Source organism: Theropithecus gelada, chromosome 14 (genome assembly GCF_003255815.1).
Source record: "Theropithecus gelada isolate Dixy chromosome 14, Tgel_1.0, whole genome shotgun sequence".
In the NCBI taxonomy this organism is placed as follows: Eukaryota; Metazoa; Chordata; class Mammalia; order Primates; family Cercopithecidae; genus Theropithecus; species Theropithecus gelada.
Genome location: NC_037682.1, coordinates 78,528,985 through 78,548,619, shown reverse-complemented (window position 1 = coordinate 78,548,619; position 19,635 = coordinate 78,528,985). Strand labels below are relative to the sequence as shown.

At 43.4% G+C, this 19,635-nt stretch overlaps 1 protein-coding gene across 3 annotated transcripts in view; it reads left to right on the top strand.

Annotated features, from left to right (window-relative positions):
* Window positions 1-19,635, top strand: part of ME3 (malic enzyme 3) — a 217,712-nt gene that overhangs the window by 173,945 nt on the left and 24,132 nt on the right. The window lies entirely within an intron of this gene.

Genomic DNA, 19,635 nt, shown 5'->3' with positions numbered 1-19,635 from the left:
TCCATAGAGAAGGTATATCATGAGAAAAGCAAGAACACAAGAAAAGCAATGAATATGCAGGGAAGGCAATGAGTATCTAGAAGAATGGCCCAACTAGAGATGAATGTTTAGTGGTTTGAAATAAGGTTAAATAAGAATGGTGCTGGCTACATCTATTATTTAGGTTTCTCCAGAGTAACAGAACTAATCGGATATCAGGTATTTAGATAGATGAGAGTGGATTTATTATGAGAATTGGCTAACATGATTATGGAGGCAAAGAAATCCCATGATACGGTATCTGCAAGTGAGAACCAGGGAAGCCGGTGGCATAGCTCAGTATAAATCCAAAGTGGGGTCATTGGTGCACATCCTGGAGTCAGAAGGCTAAAGAGTCTGGAGTTCTGATGCCCAAGGGCCAGAGAAGATGGGTGTTCCAAATTCAGAAGAGAGAACGAATTCACCCTTCCTCTGCCTTTTTGTTCTATCTGAGTCACCAATCAATTGGATGGTGCCTGCCCATATTGGGTGAGGGTGAATCTTCCTTATTCAATTCACTAATACAAATGCCAGTGTCTTCCAGAAGCACCCTCACAGACATACCCAGAAATAATGCTTTACCAGCAAGTGTCCCCTAAACCAGCCAAGTTGACACCTAAAATTAACCATCACACTATGATAGGCCTTGAAATCCAGGCAAAAGGTCATGATTATTAGAGCTCAAAAGTGGGAAGAGCTACAGTCATCTAATCCAGTGGTTTTTCAACCAAGCTTCCCTGGGTCCCAGGACTCCAAAGAAGCATATCAGGAGTGCTAGAAATGAAATACTTTCCACCAACCATAAAAAATTTAAACCACTTGAAGAAACACTTTATTGTTTTTCATTGCCTTCTATATCTGGTTTCTGCTCAATATTTTATTAAATAATTATTCTGCTAAAAATGTTTGAAAATTACCAATCCACTATTGGGACTTGATGTAGTGAGCAACAGGGAGCCATGGTAGGTTCTTGAGTAACAACAGTATTGTATTAAAATTGACAAGATGTGGGAAGAGATTAGAAGCAGAACCCATAACAATGCCCCAATTCAAATTCTGCCTTCCCTAGGGAAATCTACTCTGACCAGCCTGGCCTTAAACTCTTGCCCTGACTGTAATCTTACTGGCTGTATAATTCATTTGCTAATTAATCATGCTCTGCTTTGTGACACTGCTTCTCAAATGGTCTATTGCTTTTCTTTAAACTTTTTTTTTTTGGTCTTTAGGCTTTCATTGTCAGAGCAGAGATTGGGCAAAGATGTGTCTGGACTGTTGTAGAAAGGTTCAAGAACCAGCATGGATGGCCTTTATAGATCATTCCTACCTCAGGTCCTATGACTCAGTAACATCTCTACCAATGGTAGTTCCTAGGAAGCGTGGCTTTACTCATGGAGTAAATGGTGAAGGTGGGAGTTGGTTGATTGGTGGGTGGTCAAAAGTCCACACCAAGCTAGCTACCAATTAGAATAGACTGAAGGCTGTGAATCTGACCACATCGGAGGAAGCACAGAGGAAGGAACTTTGGAACTCATTCTGGCTTGTCTTGACCCTGAAGAAGCTGAATAGTTTCCCAGTTTCAGCCTGATATGGCTCATTGTTGACAGTCAAACTCCTCCATGTTCTCAGCAGAACAAGAGCCAGGTTTTGCATGGTGACAAACTCCTATGTGTGCAAGGAATCTGTCCTGGGTCACAGGCTAGGAGACTGTATCAAAATGCATACTAGCACCCAACTCTCTAGGACCTTTTCACTTCCATCGCACCAAGCAGACTGCATAATTGAGTGAGTTTGCAGTTCACTAGCTAAGGTCTGGCTCAGGACTGAGGCCAAAATGTGCTGGAAGAAGCTCACCGCCTGGGGATATGATTCAACGACACTAGCTGGCTATTTCCTTTTCATTTTCTCTTAGCAGCCTGATTTTATCGCTTGGTATCAAGAATAGGAACAAAATCATTCCCAGACCTGAAGCTTTTAGATTGTGGCAGAAGAGATGAAGGAATATAAGGGTCTTATGGTGGCAGGGAGTGGGGATCTGATTTCTCTTAATGAATAAGTACCAATAATAACAATAATAACCCTTATTTATTTAATTGTTTACCATAAGCAGACACTAATATAAGCACTTCACACAATATTAACTTGTCTAATTCTCACAACAACTGTATGAGATGGGTACTATTATTCGCTTTATTTTAAGAGATGAAGAAACTGAAAGAACAAGTACCTCATCTAAGGGGACTCTAATTAAGACCCTACCCACTAAATGCAGTTGTTAAAAGCATGAATTCTAGAGCTAGACTGCCTGAGTTCCAACCTTTTATTAACAAGCTACTTACTCACACTTCTCAACAAGCGACTTAATTCATCTGTGCCTCAGTTTCCTCCTCTCTAAAATGCATTTTTAAGACTGGTAGAGCATTTATGATGGATAAATGAGGCCATCCATGTAAAATGTTTAACATACACCTGAGTGATAGTAAAAAAATCATGTTTGCTATTATTATTAATTTAGGCAGTTTCCAAAGCCACCCTCCTTTAGGCAGCGCTTCAGTGTGCCCACATTCCTGCATTCATGTTTGAGTTAATATATCCATTCACACGTCAACCACTGCTGTCCGCAATCCCTCACCCATCCCTCCCCTTCATTCCAATATTACTTTCTTCTCTTCCCCAGTGCTAAACCTAGGAAGGAAAAACAAAAACAAAAACAAAACAGCCCTAGGTGTGATCCATTTCCATTTTAGATCCCTGCTATGTGCAATTAGTAAATGCTTGGTCTTCATCCCCACCCCCAACATACACCTATTCAGTTTGGTTCTCCCTCCTCCAGTGGGCGGTGTTGTGTGGATTCATGTGTACATAGAGGTGAGCAGTATGGTCCGTGCGTTCCTGGGGTTGAGGTGTTCTTATATTGTTTTGCAGCTGTTTGAAGCTGAGTGTTACTTGGGCCTTTCAAACTCACCACTCAGAGGGAGTCACCCCCTCAAGTAACCAAACATCTTTTCATGAGACACATTTCTCAGTATAGAAATGAGAAACAGAAGCTTGCCCAACAGAAAGCTGCAAAATTGCTCTGAGATCACCTACTAATACGGACCTATTCAGAGGCTCCGCATATAGCAGCCTTGTACTTTGCCCTCAGAGCTGGAAGGATGCCTTTGATGGCTCCAACTCCCACCCCTCTTCCTGCTGCTCCTTAAATGTGTTGTCTTTATTACAGTGGCAGAGGCTTCGTGCTTGCTATTTCCCCAGCCTTGAATGTCCTTTCATTTTCAGGGTTGTTTCCATCTCATCATTCAGGCCTGCAGCTATCTCCACAGCAGGCAAGGTCAAGTGTGGAAGTCCGTACAAGACAGGATGTTAGAACCAAGTGTCCTGCCAAAAGCTTAGCTGAGACTCTGTAGCTCCAAGCTTCTCCTGTTGGTTTTAACACAACGGACGCAAAGAAAAACCCCTAGGCACATAGCATCCAGACTACAAAGGAAGTTTGAGGATTTTATTTTAATTTTAAAAGATTGTGAAAAGCTGTTAGCTCTAAGCCCTGACTGCAATGTTTCACAGGGGTGTTCACATTCTGAGTCCCTCTCAGCATAGAGGGTCACTGCTCAGTTTTCTTTATATATATACTAAAAATTAGGAATGCCTTCTGTGGTTCAATCTGTATCAGCATTCTCATTTTCCCACTGGATTCAGCCTAGGACTTGAATCTCGCATTCTTGGAATATCTGAGCAAGAAACAATCCACTCATTTGGTTCAGTTTCCTCACTTTTTAGATGAGGAAACTGAGACTCAAAGAGAACATTATTTCCCCAAGGCCAGATAATGAGAAAAGCTGTGGGAAATTAAGGAAAACCTATCCAATTATGTGCCCTCCTTCACGTAATTCGTGAAATTTCCTCCAAATTTTCATTCAGGCTATATTTATCATGTGCCTTCCCTGTGCCCCACAATGTGGCCAATACAAATGTATTAGTTCCTTCTCACATTATTATAAAGAAATACCTGAGACTGGGTAATTTACAAAGAAAAGAGGTGTAATTGGCTCATGGTTCTGCAGGCTTTACAGGAAGCATGGTGTCAACATCTGCTCAGCTTCTAGGGAGGCCTCAGGAAGCTTACAATAATGGCAGAAGGCAAAGCGGGAGAAGGTATATCACATGGTGAAAACAGAAACAGGAGAGCGAGAGGGGAGGTACTATGCGCTTTTGAACAACCAGATCTCATGACAACTCACTATCACGAGGACAGTACCCAGAGGGATGGTGCTAAACCATTCATGAGAACTCTGCCCCCATAATCCAATCACTTCCCCGCAGGCCCCAACTCCAACATTGGGAATTACATTTCAATATGAGAGTTAGGTGGCAACACAAATCCAAACTCTATCAACAAAGAAAAGACTTGTCCTGAAGAATTCAATTTTCCCTGTGATTATAACATGGACACATAAAGTCACCAGAAAAATAATTTAAGACCACATTCAGTTATTTGTTTTCCTATTTATTCACGTATTCATCCATCAATTTATTCACTCATTTATTGAACATGGCAGGAAGTCAGAAATAGACTTTGCTGTCAAGGAATTTATAAACTACAAGGGAAATTCCCAAATAATTACGGCTGGGTTTGCATAGATTTAATGTGTATGCAGCCAATGGTCCTGCCTGCAGTGTTAATCAAGGCTGATAAAGGGCATAAGGTGGTCAAAAGATCTGAGACATTTACTTGGACTTTAAAAGTCATGACTTTATTCCCAGGAAAGCACTAGCAACTGAAAAGAACACTCAGAGTGGGCCTCATTAATCAAAGAACCTTCATGGAGGACACCCGTGGCCTCATGCCAACCTGATATGCACAATCTAAGGACAAATATGGGCTGACATAAATGCTGAAGCCCCCAAGCCGACCAGTGGGTTGGTGGCCAAGAAAAGTGCATGGGCTTTATAAGCAGGAGGTTAAGGAGTGAGTTGCCATGCCCTAGAGGAAAACCTCTCTGCTGCCACTGACCTTTGGGAGGTTGAGAGGTCAGCAGGTCAGCCACCATCCCCTCCCCAGCACTGAGATTTCTGGCGCCATTTGGTGTACTTGCCCCGGAACTCAGACAAACAGGGAAAATCAGGAGGAAAGCCAAGCTGTTCCTGAGTGTTTTCTGTCTGGCCAGGACTTGCCGTCAGAGCCGTGACTGAGGAATGGCCACATTATCCCGGGACTTTTCCTTAGAAGTTACTGCTTCCTGTGACTATGTTGCGAGTCAATGGGAGTTTTCCCCCTTAGGCCAGAATCCCAGTCACAGGAGCCCGCCAGTCTGGCTGCCAGACCCCAGCACACCAGGGAATCTCCCAGTCTGGGAGGTGGGAAGGGAAGGGCCTCCTCGGCGGTCCACCCTCACATCGTGGGCTGAAATCCCTTCCACGACTTCCGTGCCAAGTGGAGCTCCGGTGACCATGGACTCACCTCCAGTGACCAGCAATCTCTTTCCAACCAGTGTTTGAAATCGCTGCCTTATATGGCACTGGAATCTGTGTCCTTCTGACTTCCACCCATTGGCTCTGCTTTTGCCTCAAAGCCATACAAAATCAATCTGCTTAAGTCCTTGTCCACAGACGATCGTTCCTATGACTGAAGATAACCATTATGCCCAATTCCACTTGCCCTTCTCAGGCTCCGTATTCCCTCTTTCTCCAATCCACGGTATCCAGCTTTTTCACCCATGGAATAGATTCCCTGTCATCCTTGTGAATCCCTCCCCAAACCCTGACCCCCTCTTCTCATTCCCACCCCCAGTAGAATAAGTCACTCCTCATGAAAGTCTGTGGCAGAGTTGCGCAGTGATGGCCTTTTATCTGTCCTATGGTATCTGTGTCTTCTTCCCATTCTAACTGCGCTCTAGCCCCTACCTCCTCCCAGCTCCTCAGGATCTCGCCAGCCCTGTCATCTCTCATCTCCCCTCCATCCTGACTCTTGTATCTCATATGTACACCTCCCATCCCCAAAATAAATTCACCCTTCAGTCCCACTTCCCCCAATGGCTGTCACCCTACCTACTTCACAGCCAAGCTTCTTGAAATTTGTGATGACTGACATTTCCTCCCCTTCCATTTTCAGTTTAACCCCATGCCAGATGGTTTCCTCCCTTCCACTCCACCAAAAGTGGTCTGTGAAGGTCACCAATGATCCTCTAAACAATGACTCCAATGGACACTTTGTGGTCCCTGTTTCACTTGACATATTGGCAGTATTTGATGCTCCTGACCACGGCCCATTGTGTGGCTCTGGTAGCAGCTGCTGTGTAGGCCCAACCTGCTCACTCTCCATGGCTGGACTTTCTTCCACTGCCTCTCTCTGCTCCATGGATGCAGGGTGTCCCGGGGTTGTGTCCTTGCCCTGCTCCCTGCTCCATGCACAGGTGCTGCCTGAGAACCCTCATCCAGTGCCATGGCTTCAACTGCTCACAGTGCCCTGAGCTGCCTATTCCCCTCCCCTGACCTCATGTATAGCCCAGTGCTTCATGAACATGTTCATTAGGACATTCCACAGAACCTGGGACTCTTCATGTGCCAACCCCGCCTTATCGAGTAAGTTTGCCTTTCTTTCCCTATCCCCAGCCTTGATAAGTAAAGGACTCCATCCTCTATCCTCTGCCCTTCCTGGGCTCCTCCTCCTCATTCATCTTTACATCTGGCCTATTATTAAATCCTGTCCTTAATAATCATTGCATCTGTGGACTCAGTGCCTACAGTGCGCAGGATTTTTATATACATTATCTCATTTAATTTGCACAACGGGACTGCAAGAGAGGTATTATTAGCCCACTATTATCAGTGAAGACTGCAATTTGTATCAAGTACCTTTCCTTAGGTCATGCATTTAGTAAGTGATGGAGCCACGCCTGTTTGATCTCAAAGTTCTCTCTGCTCTGCCACACTCTGCCTTTCCTCCAGGCTACTCTTTTCAATTCCTTAACATCTTTTACCCAGCTGCTTCTCTGCCTACGTGTCTACATTGCCTTATATTAATACCAGGACTTCACAATCTCTCACTGCAGTTCCATGCCTCCTTGTCTCCAGTCTGTCCTCCCAGCTGTCCATCCCATCATCCACTCTGCTGCCAGAATGAACTCCCTAAAACACATGCCACCTTCCTGTCTAAAGCCCTCAGTCGGTCCCCCTTGCCCTCCAGATTGCTTAGGCTCTTTACATGGACATGGAAAGGGGTGGCTCCTGGATTCCACCAAGGCTCATCTCTCCCCATCTTCAGCCTCCTCTGGCAAGATCCAACTCTGTGTTTTCCTGCACCTCCAGGAAGGCACCATAGTCAGTCCTCTTGCATATGCTGTTCCCTCTCCTTGAGATGCCGTTCTCCCTCCTTCCATCCCCACCCATTCACAGTCTGTCTGGGAACCTCTGCTCTTCCTTCAAGCCCCACCTCCTAATCTCCTGCCCTGTGAAGCCCTCACTGCCTCTCCCCACTGCAGAGTTGCCTGCCCTCTTTGAGGATTCCCATGTACCTGGCACATATCTTTATTATTACTGCTGCCACAGAGTATTGCAACTGCTTTTTTGTTTTCTTGTGTCCCCATTCAACTGTGAAATATGTGAGGTTTTAGCGAGTAGTACAGTCCCTTGTTCATAGTGGACACTTTGAAATGTTTGTTTTGTTTTGCTTTGTTTTTCTAAGAGATGGGTCTCACTATGTTACCCAGGCTGGCCTTGAACTTCTGGGTTCAAATGGTCTTTCCACCTTAGCCTCTTGAGTAGCAGGGATGACTGGTATGTGGCACCACATCAAGCATAATGTTTGTTGAGGGTGCATACAAGATGGCCAAATAGGAACAGCTCCAGCCTCCAGCTCCCAGCGTGAGTGACACAGAAGACGGGTGATTTCTGCATTTTCAACTGAGGTACCGGGTTCAACTCACTGGGGAGTGCTGGACAATCGGTGCTGGTCACCTGGTGCAGCCCGACCAGCAAGAGCTGAAGCAGGGTGAGGCATCGCCTCACCTGGGAAGCGCAAGGAGGAAGGGAATCCCTTTTCCTAGCCAAGGGAAACTGAGACACACAACACCTGGAAAATCGGGTAACTTCCACCCTAATACTGCACTTTACCAAGGGTCTTAGCAAACGGCACACTAGGAGATTATATCCCACACCTGGCCCGGAGGGTCCCACGCCCACGGAGCCTCCCTCATTGCTAGCACAGCAGTCTGAGATCCAACTGCAAGGCAGCAGCAAGGCTGGGGGAGGGGCGCCCGCCATTGCTGAGGCTTAAATGGGTAAACAAAGCCACCGGGAAGCTCAAATTGGGTGGAACCCACCGCAGCTCAAGGAGGCCGGCCTGCCTCTGTAGACTCCTCCTCTGGGGACAGGGCATAGCTAAACAAAAAGCAGCAGAAACTTCAGCACAAGTAAATGCTACTGTCTGATAGCTTTGAAGAGAGCAGTGGATCTCCCAGCATGGAGGTTGAGATCTGAGAATGGACAGACTGCCTGCTCAAGTGGGTCCCTGACCCCTGAGTAGCCTAACTGGGAGACATCCCCCACTAGGTGCAGACTGACACCTCACACCTCACATGGTGGGGTACACCCCTGAGACGAAGCTTCCAGAGCAAGAATCAGACAGCAACACTCACTGTGCAGCAATATTCTATCTTCTGCAGCCTCCGCTGCTGATACCCAGGCAAACAGAGTCTGGAGTGAACCTCAAGCAAACTCCAACAGACCTACAGCTGAGGGTCCTGACTGTTAGAAGGAAAACTAACAAACAGAAAGGACACGCACACCAAAACCCCATTAGTACGTCACCATCATCAAAGACCAAAGGCAGATAAAACCATAAAGATGGGGAAAAAGCAGTGCAGAAAAGCTGGAAATTCAAAAAATCAGAGCACATCTGCCCCTCCAAAGGAATGCAGCTCATTGCCAGCAATGGAACAAAGCTGGACGGAGAATGACTTTGACGAGTTGAGAGAAGAAGGCTTCAGTCGATCAAACTTCTCAGAGCTAAAGGAGGAACTACGTAACCAACTCAAAGAAACCAAAAACCTTGAAAAAAGAATGGATGAATGGATAACTAGAATAATCAATGCAGAGAAGACCTTAAAAGAACTGATAGAGATGAGAACCATAACACGAGAAATACGTGACAAATGCACAAGCTTCAGTAACTGACCTGATCAACTGGAAGAAAGAGTATCAGCGATTGAAGATCAAATGAATGAAATGAAGTGAGAAGAGAAGTGTGAAGAAAAAAGAGTAAAAAGAAATGAACAAAGCCTCTAAGAAGTATGGGATTATGTGAAAAGACCAAATCTACATCTGATTGGTGTGCCTGAAAGTGATGGGGAAAATGGAACCAAGTTGGAAAACACTCTGTAGGATATCATCCAGGAGAACTTCTCCAACCTAGTAAGGCAAGCCAACATGCAAATTCAGGAAATACAGAGAACGCCACAAAGATACTCTTCGAGAAGAGCAACTCCAAGACACATAATTGTCAGATTCACCAAAGTTGAAATGAAGGAAAAAAATCTTAAGGGCAGCCAGAGAGAAAGGTCAGGTTACACACAAAGGGAAGCCCATCAGACTAACAGCAGATCTCTCGGCAGAAACTCTCCAAGCCAGAAGAGAGTGGGGGCCAATATTCAACATTCTTAAAGAAAAGAATTTTCAACCCAGAATTTCATATCCAGCCAAACTAAGTTTCATAAGTGAAGGAGAAATAAAATCCTTTATGGACAAGCAAATGCTTAGAGATTTTGTCACCACCAGGCCTGCCCTACAAGAGATCCTGAAGGAAGCACTAAACATGGAAAGGAACAACCGGTACCAGCCATTGCAAAAACATGCCAAAATGTAAAGTCCATCAATGCTAGGAAGAAACTGCATCAACTAGCGAGCAAATCCAGCTAATATCATAATGACTAGTTAAAGTTCACACATAACAATATTAACCTTAAATGTAAATGGACTAAATGGTCCAATTAAAAGACACAGACTGGCAAATTGGATAAAGAGTCAAGACCCATCAGTTTGCTGTATTCAGGAGACCCACCTCACATGCAGAGACACACATAGGCTCAAAATAAAGGGATGGAGGAAGATTTACCAAGCAAATGGAGAACAAAAAAAAAGCAGGGGTTGCAATCCTAGTCTCTGATAAAACAGACTTTAAACCATCAAAGATCAAAAGAGACGAAGAAGGCCATTACATAATGGTAAAGGGATCAGTTCATCAGGAAGAGCTAAGTATCCTAAATATATATGCACCCAATACAGAAGCACCTAGATTCATAAAGCAAGTCCTTAGAGACTTACAAAGAGACTTAGACTCCCATACAATAATAATGAGAGACTTTAACACCCCACTGTCAACATTATACAGATCAATGAGACAGAAAGTTAACAAGGATATCCAGGAATTGAACTCATCCCTGCAGCAAGCAGACCTAATAGACATCTACAGAACTCTCCACCCCAAATCAACAGAATATACATTCTTCTCAGCACCACATCACACTTATTCCAAAATTGACCACATAGTTGGAAGCAAAACACTCCTCAGCAAATGTAAAAGAACAGAAATTATAACAAACTGTCTCTCAGACCACAGTGCAATTAAACTAGAACTCGGGACTAAGAAACTCAACCAAAACTGCTCAACTACATGTAAACTGAACAACCTGCTCCTGAGTGACTACTGGGTACATAATGAAATGAAGGCAGAAATAAAGATATTCTTTGAAACCAATGAGAACAAAGATACAACATACCAGAATCTCTGGGACACACTTAAAGCAGTGTGTAGAGGGAAATTTATAGCACTAAATGCCCACAAGAGAAAGCAGGAAAGATCTAAAATTGACACCCTAACATCACAATTAAAAGAACTAGAGAAGCAAGAGCAAACACATTCAAAAGCTAGCAGAAGGCAAGAAATAACTAAGATCAGAGCAGAACTGAAGGAGATAGAGACACAAAAAACCCTCCAAAAAAATCAATGAATCCAGGAGCTGGTTTTTTGAAAAGATCAACAAAATTGATAGACTGCTAGCAAGACTAATAAAGAAGAAAAGAGAGAAAAATCAAATAGATGCAATAAAAAATGAGAAAGGGGATATCACCACCGACCCCACAGAAATACAAACTACCATCAGAGAATACTATAAACACCTCTACGCAAATAAACTAGAAAACCTAGAAGAAATGGATAATTTCCTGGACACTTACACTGTCCCAAGACTAAACCAGGAAGAAGTTGAATCCCTGAATAGACCAATAGCAGGCTCTGAAATTGAGGCAATAATTAATAGCCTACCAACGAAAAAAAGTCCAGGACCAGACGGATTCACAGGCGAATTCTACCAGAGGTACGAGGAGGAGTTGGTACCATTCCTTCTGAAACTATTCCAATCAATAGAAAAAGAGGGAATCCTCCCTAACTCGTTTTACTAGGCCAACATCATCCTGATACCAAAGCCTGACAGAGATACAACAAAAAAAGAGAATTTTAGACCAATATCCCTGATGAACATCGATGCAAAAATCCTCAATAAACAACTGGCAAACCGAATCCAGCAGCACATCAAAAAGCTTATCCACCATGATCAAGTGGGCTTCATCCCTGGGATGCAAGGCTGGTTCAACATATGCAAATCAATAAACGTAATCCAGCATATATACAGAACCAAAGACAAACACCACATGATTATCTCAATAGATGCAGAAAAGGCCTTTAACAAAATTCAACAGCCCTTCATGCTAAAAACTCTCAATAAACTAGGTATTGACGGAACGTATCTCAAAATAATAAGAGCTATTTATGACAAACCCATAGTTAATATCATACTGAATGGGCAAAAACTGGAAGCATTCCCTTTGAAAACTGGAACAAGACAGGGATGCCCTCTCTCACCACTCCTATTCAACACAGTGTTGGAAGTTCTGGCTAGGGCAATCAGGCAAGAGAAAGAAATAAAGGGTATTCAGTTAAGAAAAGAAGAAGTCAAATTGTCCCTGTTTGCAGATGACATGATTGTGTATTTAGAAAACCCCATTGTCTCAGCCCAAAATCTCCTTAAGCTGATAAGCAACTTCAGCAAGGTCTCAGGATATAAAATCAATGTGCAAAAATCACAAGCATTTTTATACACCAGTAACAGACAAACAGAGAGCCAAATCATGAATGAACTCCCATTCACAATAGCTTCAAAGAGAATAAAATACCTAGGAATCCAACTTACAAGGGATGTAAAGGATCTCTTCAAGGAGAACTACAAACCACTGCTCAGTGAAATAAAAGAGGACACAAACAAATAGAAGAACGTACCATGCTCATGGATAGGAAGAAACAATATTGTGAAAATGGTCATACTGCCCAAGGTAATTTATAGATTCAATGCCATTCCCATTGAGCTACCAATGACTTTCTTCACAGAATTGGAAAAAAACTGCTTTAAAGTTCATGTGGAACCAAAACAGACCCCGCATTGCCAAGACAATCCTAAGCCAAAAGAACAAAGCTGGAGGCATCACGCTCCCTGACTTCAAACTATACTACAAGTCTACAGTAACCAAAACAGCATGATACTGGTACCAAAACAGAGATATAGACCAATGGAACAGAATAGAGCCCTCAGAAATAATACCACACATCTACAGCCATCTGATCTTTGACAAACCTGACAAAAACAAGAAATGGGGAAAGGATTCCCTATTTAATAAATGGTGCTGGGAAAATTGGCTAGCCATAAGTAGAAAGCTGAAACTGGATCCTTTCCTTACTCCTTATACGAAAATTAATTCAAGATGAATTAGAGACTTAAATGTTAGAACTAAAACCATAAAAACCAGAAGAAAACCTAGGTAATACCATTCAGGACATAGGCATGGGAAAGGACTTCATGTCTAAAACACCAAAAGCAACGGCAACAAAAGCCAACATTGACAAATGGGATCTAATTAAACTAAAGAACTTCTGCACAGCAAAAGAAACTACCATCAGAGTGAACAGGCAACCTACAGAATGGGAGAACATTTTTGCAATCTACTCATCTGACAAAGGGCTAATATCCAGAACCTATGAAGAACTCAATCAAATTTACAAGAAAAAAACAAACAACCCCATCAAAAAGTGGGCAAAGGATATGAACAGACACTTCTCAAAAGAAGACATTCATACAGCCAACAGACACTTGAAAAAATGCTCATCATCACTTGCCATCAGAGAAATGCAAATCAAAACCACAATGAGATACCATCTCACACCAGTTAGAATGGCAATCATTAAAAAATCAGGAAACAACAGGTGCTGGAAAGGATGTGGAGAAATAGGAGCACTTTTACACTGTTGGTGGGACTGTAAACTAGTTCAACCATTGTGGAAAACAGTGTGGCGATTCTCAAGGATCTAGACTAGAAATACCATTTGACTCAGCCATCCCATTACTGGGGATATACCCAAAGGATTATAAGTCATGCTGCTATAGAGACACATGCACATGTATGTTTATTGTGGCACTATTCACAATAGCAAAGACTTGGAATCAACCCAAATGTCCATCAGTGACAGACTGGATTAAGAAAACATGGCACATATACACCATGGAATACTATGCAGCCATTAAAAAGGATGAGTTCGTGTCCTTTGCAGGGACATGGATACAGCTAGAAACCATCATTCTCAGCAAACTGTCACAAGAACAGAAAACCAAATACTGCATGTTCTCACTCATAGATGGGAATTAAACAATGAGATCACTTGGACACAGGAAGGGGAGCATCACACACTGGGTCCTATTGTGGGGATGGGGGTAGTGGGGACGGATAGCATTAGGAGATATACTTAATGTAAATGATGAGTTAATGGGTGCAGCACACCAACATGGCACATGTATACATATGTAACAAACCTGCACATTGTGCACATGTACCCTAGAACTTAAAGTGCAATAAAAAATAAAATAAAACGTTTGTTGAATTGAATTTTTATTATGTCATACTTAGTATAGTTTCTGGCACAAAGAAGATAACTTGCCCAATACATTTCTTGAATTGAAACAGAAATGTTAATAAATAGTTGTAATACAATGTGACATATATTGTTACAGATGTGTCCAGAATATCGTGGGAGCCCAGAGAAGAGAAGAATTAGCACTATTTTAAGGGTGGGGAAAGAGATATGTCAAGGAAGCCTTCTTAGAAAAGGTTACAGTTTAAGATCTGGGCCTACATCTGTAATCCCAGCACTTTGGGAGGCTAAGGCGGGTGGATCATGAGGTCGAGAAATCAAGACCATCCTGACCAACGTGGTGAAATCCCGTCTCTACTAAAAATACAAAACTTAGCTGGGCATGGTGGTGCGCACCTGTAGTCCCAGCTACTCAGGAGACTGAGGCAGGGGAATTGCTTGAACCCGGGATGTGCCGGTTGCAGCGAGCCAAGATTGCGCCACTGCACTCCAGCCTGGTGACAGAGCAAGATTCTGTCTCAAAAAAAAAAAAAAAAAAAAACTGGTTCTGGGCCTTACAGTTTAAGTAGGGGTTGGCCTGGACAAAAAGAGGCCTTCTAGATGGAAAGAACCAGAAACTTGAGCAAAGACAGGGGACCGTGCAAGGGCCCACAGTGGTTAAGAAGCATCAAAATGTGCCTAGAGTGTCAGCAGACCTGAGTAGGTGTTCAGCAATAGAGCTGGGGCCAAAGCAAACACCACCTAAGGAATTTGGATATAACCCCACAGGCAGTGGAAGCCCTCTTAGGATTTTCAGAAAATAGGTAGCCGACATAAACTTGTGTTTAGAAATATGTGGAAGATGGATTGGGGGAGGGGAAATAAACTTGAAGGAGATGAGATCAGTCACTGCAGGGTTCTGGACAGAAGCAGCAATGGCAGTAATCCTGGGGAGGGATGGCCTTGCCCTGAATCCACCCAGTCCCACCTGCACAAAGTTCTTCCTGCAGAGCCATGTCTCCCAAAGTGTGTTCCACCATAGGTGGTGAGGGTGGGATGCAATAGGGTAAGGTCTCTGGTCAAATAAGTGTTGAACATGTTGGGTTAAAAAGGTTTCTTACTGCAAGATTTCTCAGAGCTTTTAATATACATTGTATATACTATGTGTAACACACAGAGTTTTCCAAATTTACTTAACCACAGAACCTCTCTCTGTGACCATCTCAAGGGACTAGAGTTTAATGGACTATGTAAAATAGAAAAAAAAAAAAAAAAAAAGACCAAGAGTTTTAATGATTCTGTCAGATCTAGTTCCTGGAAGGAAATAAAAGAAGAAATAGTTTTCCACTGGGTGACAACTGATAATCTCACTGAACACTCTGCTGTGGAAGTCTTGCATGTGCGTTTTTTCTGCGGGGAGGGGAGCAGAATGAACTCCCATGGAAATACGAGAGGTAGCTTTTAGTCATTCTATTTAGAGGCAGGTTGAGCAAGTTCACCTGTTCTTCCCAGTCCCTCATGTTTGTTCAGGCCTGAAAGATGTCAGACCCAGGTGTTTGAAAAAATGGCAGGTCCTGACCTATGGAAAAGAGAAACTAGGTCTGCAGTCCCTGGAATGTTCTGCACCACCAACATCCCTCACTCTGCATTTGGTTCACACGTCGGGGAGAAGGGCAGAACAGCCACCTCAGACCCTCCTACCCATGGAAGGATGTGTCCCAGGTGGCAAGTGCTGGCACTGTTGGTCGTGGCCTGGGTATCATCACACTGTCACACACAGCTCACCAGGACTCCCAGGCACAGGTCACTGTTTGCTGGCTTCCCCTTGCCTGAGTACTGAGGAAAAAAAGAATCAAACATCCACTCATTAGCCTTGTGTCTCTAAGTGAGCCCTGGCTTTGGAATGCCTTCCCTGGCTGCTCCAAGGCCATTTCCCAGCTGAGCCCCCAGGGTTGGGAAGTCTAGGAAGCTATCTGTGTGGCTTGGGAAGGTGCCTCTTTCTCCATTGCAGGAATTCTCCACTGGAGAAGCATCAGTGTTCTTCGGCCCCTGCCAGGGTTGGAGGGTGAAGAGTTCAAAATTGCAAAACGGGGGCAGATGAGCAGGACCCTCTTTGGTACGGGGGAGCTTCTCACAGGACAGAAAGTCAGAAAGTCTCACAGGACAGGCTGCTGCCAGCACTAGAATCAGGAAGCTGCCCAGAGCCCTGAGGAGGGAGCTGAGAGCAGGACTTCTTGGGAGGGGTCCTGCCTCTGTTCCACAGTATGACCTGGAGGGTGGCTGCCTCGCCCAGGTCACTCAGCTGGTCCGGTTTGTGTAAGCATAAAGGGCTCTAAGACACTGACCCCCCATATGTTCCTCACATGTTGCTCTCATAGAGAAATGTCTGACCTCCCTGCTCTGGACTTGTAGAAATATCTGAGTGAAGCTTCTAGTATTCAATTCCAGTCCCAAATATTAAGTAGGTTGTGCTACTCCTCCAATGCTCTCAGACCAGCAAACTGAGACCCAGACAGAGAGAGGGGACTCAGCCAAGACGCCTGCGTTTTCTCTGTCTCCCTGGTCAATGTTTTCTTCACCGCACCTATGATCTTTCTCAGTGGAGAAAGAAATCCAGCTTTATTACCTATTTAGCTTTATTTTTTTAAGAACCTGTAAGGCTATTAAAATTAAACTGAGGCTGGTTCTTGAGTCAGATAGAACCAGATTTAAATTCTATCTCCACCACTTACCAAGCACAATAGAGTAAATAGCCTGTGGGCAAATAATTGGCAATCTGTAGCTCTAGATGCCTTCTCTGGAAACAGCACCTACATCATAAAGTGATGTGAAGATAAATTAAAATAATGTATGTAAAGAGCTCTGCATGGTGCCCAGCAGGTAACAAACACTTGATAAAAGCTAGCTTTTTTTTTTTTATCGTTGTTGTTAGTATTTTAATGAATATGTAAGGCAATTGATAATTAACATTTAGATTAGTGTTACAGTGAAAGCTCATTACCTGTATTTGGATATACAGGGATGAACTGAAAAATGTTTTTTTATCCACTAAGCCATTTAAATTTCCACTTTGAAATTTTCTGTTCTTAATTGGTTTTTAATTAGTTTAAGAGTTGGCAGGCAAACTCCAAACACTAAGCTTCCACCAACTCTTTCATAGATCCACCCCTTCCTAAAACATTAAACTATAGTACAGATCATCATAGGTGCTCAATAAATGTTTTTGGATGCATGAATTTATGGATGAGTTAATGGATGGATGGATGGATGGATGGATGCATGGCTAAATGAATGATGAATGGATGGATGGATGGATGGATGGATGGATGGATGGATGGATGGATAATGGATGGTTGGATGATGATAGATGAATAGGTGGATGATGGTTGAATGGATGGTGCTAAGACAGTAGCACCATGAAGTAACCACCTTTGGCTCAGACTGGGTAGTGGTCTGGTTTCATGAAAAGCCATAATGGAGAGTCTGAGGGACTAGAATAATACGGTGAAGGGCCTAGAGGTCTTGGTGCAGACAAACAGCAGGTGCAGTGGAAGGAAAGGACATAGAAGGAAAGGTTGTGGTCAGAGACTGAGATGGGATAGTGTGAAATCCTAGAGTAGGAGTAGTTCCTGGTGATAAAAGGTTCAGGAAGCAGCCAGGGGATGGGTACCTAAGACAGAGAGGAGTTCTGGGGGTCCTTAAATCCAGTGAGTTCTAGGAACTCTGAGTCCAGATTATTGGATGGGTGATTCACATGGTCTTTTATGCAATTCCAAGCTAGGATTAAAGTGACCTCAATTAATGAGGTTTTATTCTCTATTCCATCAAATTGCTCCATGGAAGGGAGGGGGGGTTTCTTATCTAAAACTGAATTAAATATAAATAATAATCATGCACTGAACAAAGGTATTTATTTATAATTGTTGCCTTATTTTTACCTCAGTGAGTGAATGGTGGTGTTGCTTAAAGGGGTGTGCATGTGTGTGTGTGTATGTGAGAGAGAGAGAGACAGACACACACACACACACACACACACACAGAGAGAGAGAGAGATTGAGAGAGAGAGAGAGAGAGACAAAACGTTCATCACATTGTTTTGTTGTCTGACCTTTTCAGCGTTTTAGCTCCAGGCCAGTTGTGGGGCAACACTGGGAATCTTGTAGAAATTATATATAGCAAAATGTCACCAGCAACCAAAGACATTCTGTTCCTCCCCACCCAGTCCAAATACTTGAAATTCACAATACATTTTGGCTTGGTGAGCATGGCATTATATTTGTGCATGGGAAGTTTTATTTATCATTTCTATTCATAGTGCAAGGAAAAGAGGGCTGGATGGTGGGTGGGGAGACACAGTGAGTCCCCCACCCGACCTCCATTAGCATTTATTCTGTGATTGTGAATAAGAATTGTGGCCAGAATGGCATTTGTGTTTAGCATTTTACGGTCTAAAAATTACCCTCAGGCTTCAGTTAGTAATACTGTATTGTATAGTCGAAATTTGCTAAGAAAGTAGATCTTGAGTTTTCTTACCACACACAAAATAGTAACTATGTGAGGTGACGGATATGGTAATTAGCATGGTTGTGGTTATCATTTCACATTGTACACATATATCAAATCATCACATTGTATACCTTAAATATATGCAATTTGTATTTGTTAATTATGCCTCAGTAAAGCTGGAGGAAAACTTTACCCTCAGCTTTTAACCCTCACAACAGTTCACAGATGTTGGCCAGGCAGATATTGTTGTGCCCATTGACGGATGGGAAACTGAGGTAGAATAGAGAGGTGAAGTGACATGTGCAGGTAACTCAGTTGAATGTGGAGAGCCAGGTCTGGCCTATGGCCTTCTGACCCACGCCCAGCACTCTAAGCACTGGGCTGTGGCAAGTCACTGCCCCTGTGTTTCCGCCCCTGTAATGTGAATCCATCTCCCAGTCCTTCCACCAACAGCCTTGACTAACTAAGGTTCTGGAAGGACCATGACAGGAACAAATATTTGCCCACCCATTGGTATTTCTGCTGGATGGCGTAAGTCATGCACAAAATTATAAGGTTGGAAAAAATGTTTTGTGGGCCATTTCAGTGCTCCTCACGCCTTCATAGCCACCAACCTCATCAGAAAGATACCCCGAGAGCACAGGAAGCTCACTGAGCATGTGCCCCACCCACCCTCTCTAACAAGGTAATAAATCTTTCCACAGCTGGTCCCAAGCTGGTTCCAAGCCTGTAAGTCACACTCAGTTGGAAGGGCAGACCACTTCTACCTGTTACATGCCCTGACACCTCTTATGGATCAATCAGGACTTTTTTTTCTTGATGACATGACCTCAGATGCTGTTACTCAGTCACAAATTGACCCATGAGATGAAGCCTATTTTTATCCATGTATTAAGTAGTTTTTAATAATCCATACTACATTTGCTTCCAGAAAGACTAAGAAACACAAACAAAACTACCAAACACCAGGATCAAAGAGCAAGAATGGAGTAAAGGGGAAATCTGTGTGCAGAAGCCCAGGCTGAGGTGGCCTGTTGCAAATGAGCAAAAACTTCACTCTCAGCTTCCTTTCAGGCAATGTTAAAAGGAAACATAGGTTACAAAACTCTAACGAACTCAGTCATTTTTAAGGGAAGGCCATAAAATCTAGGAGGCAATGCTAGCAT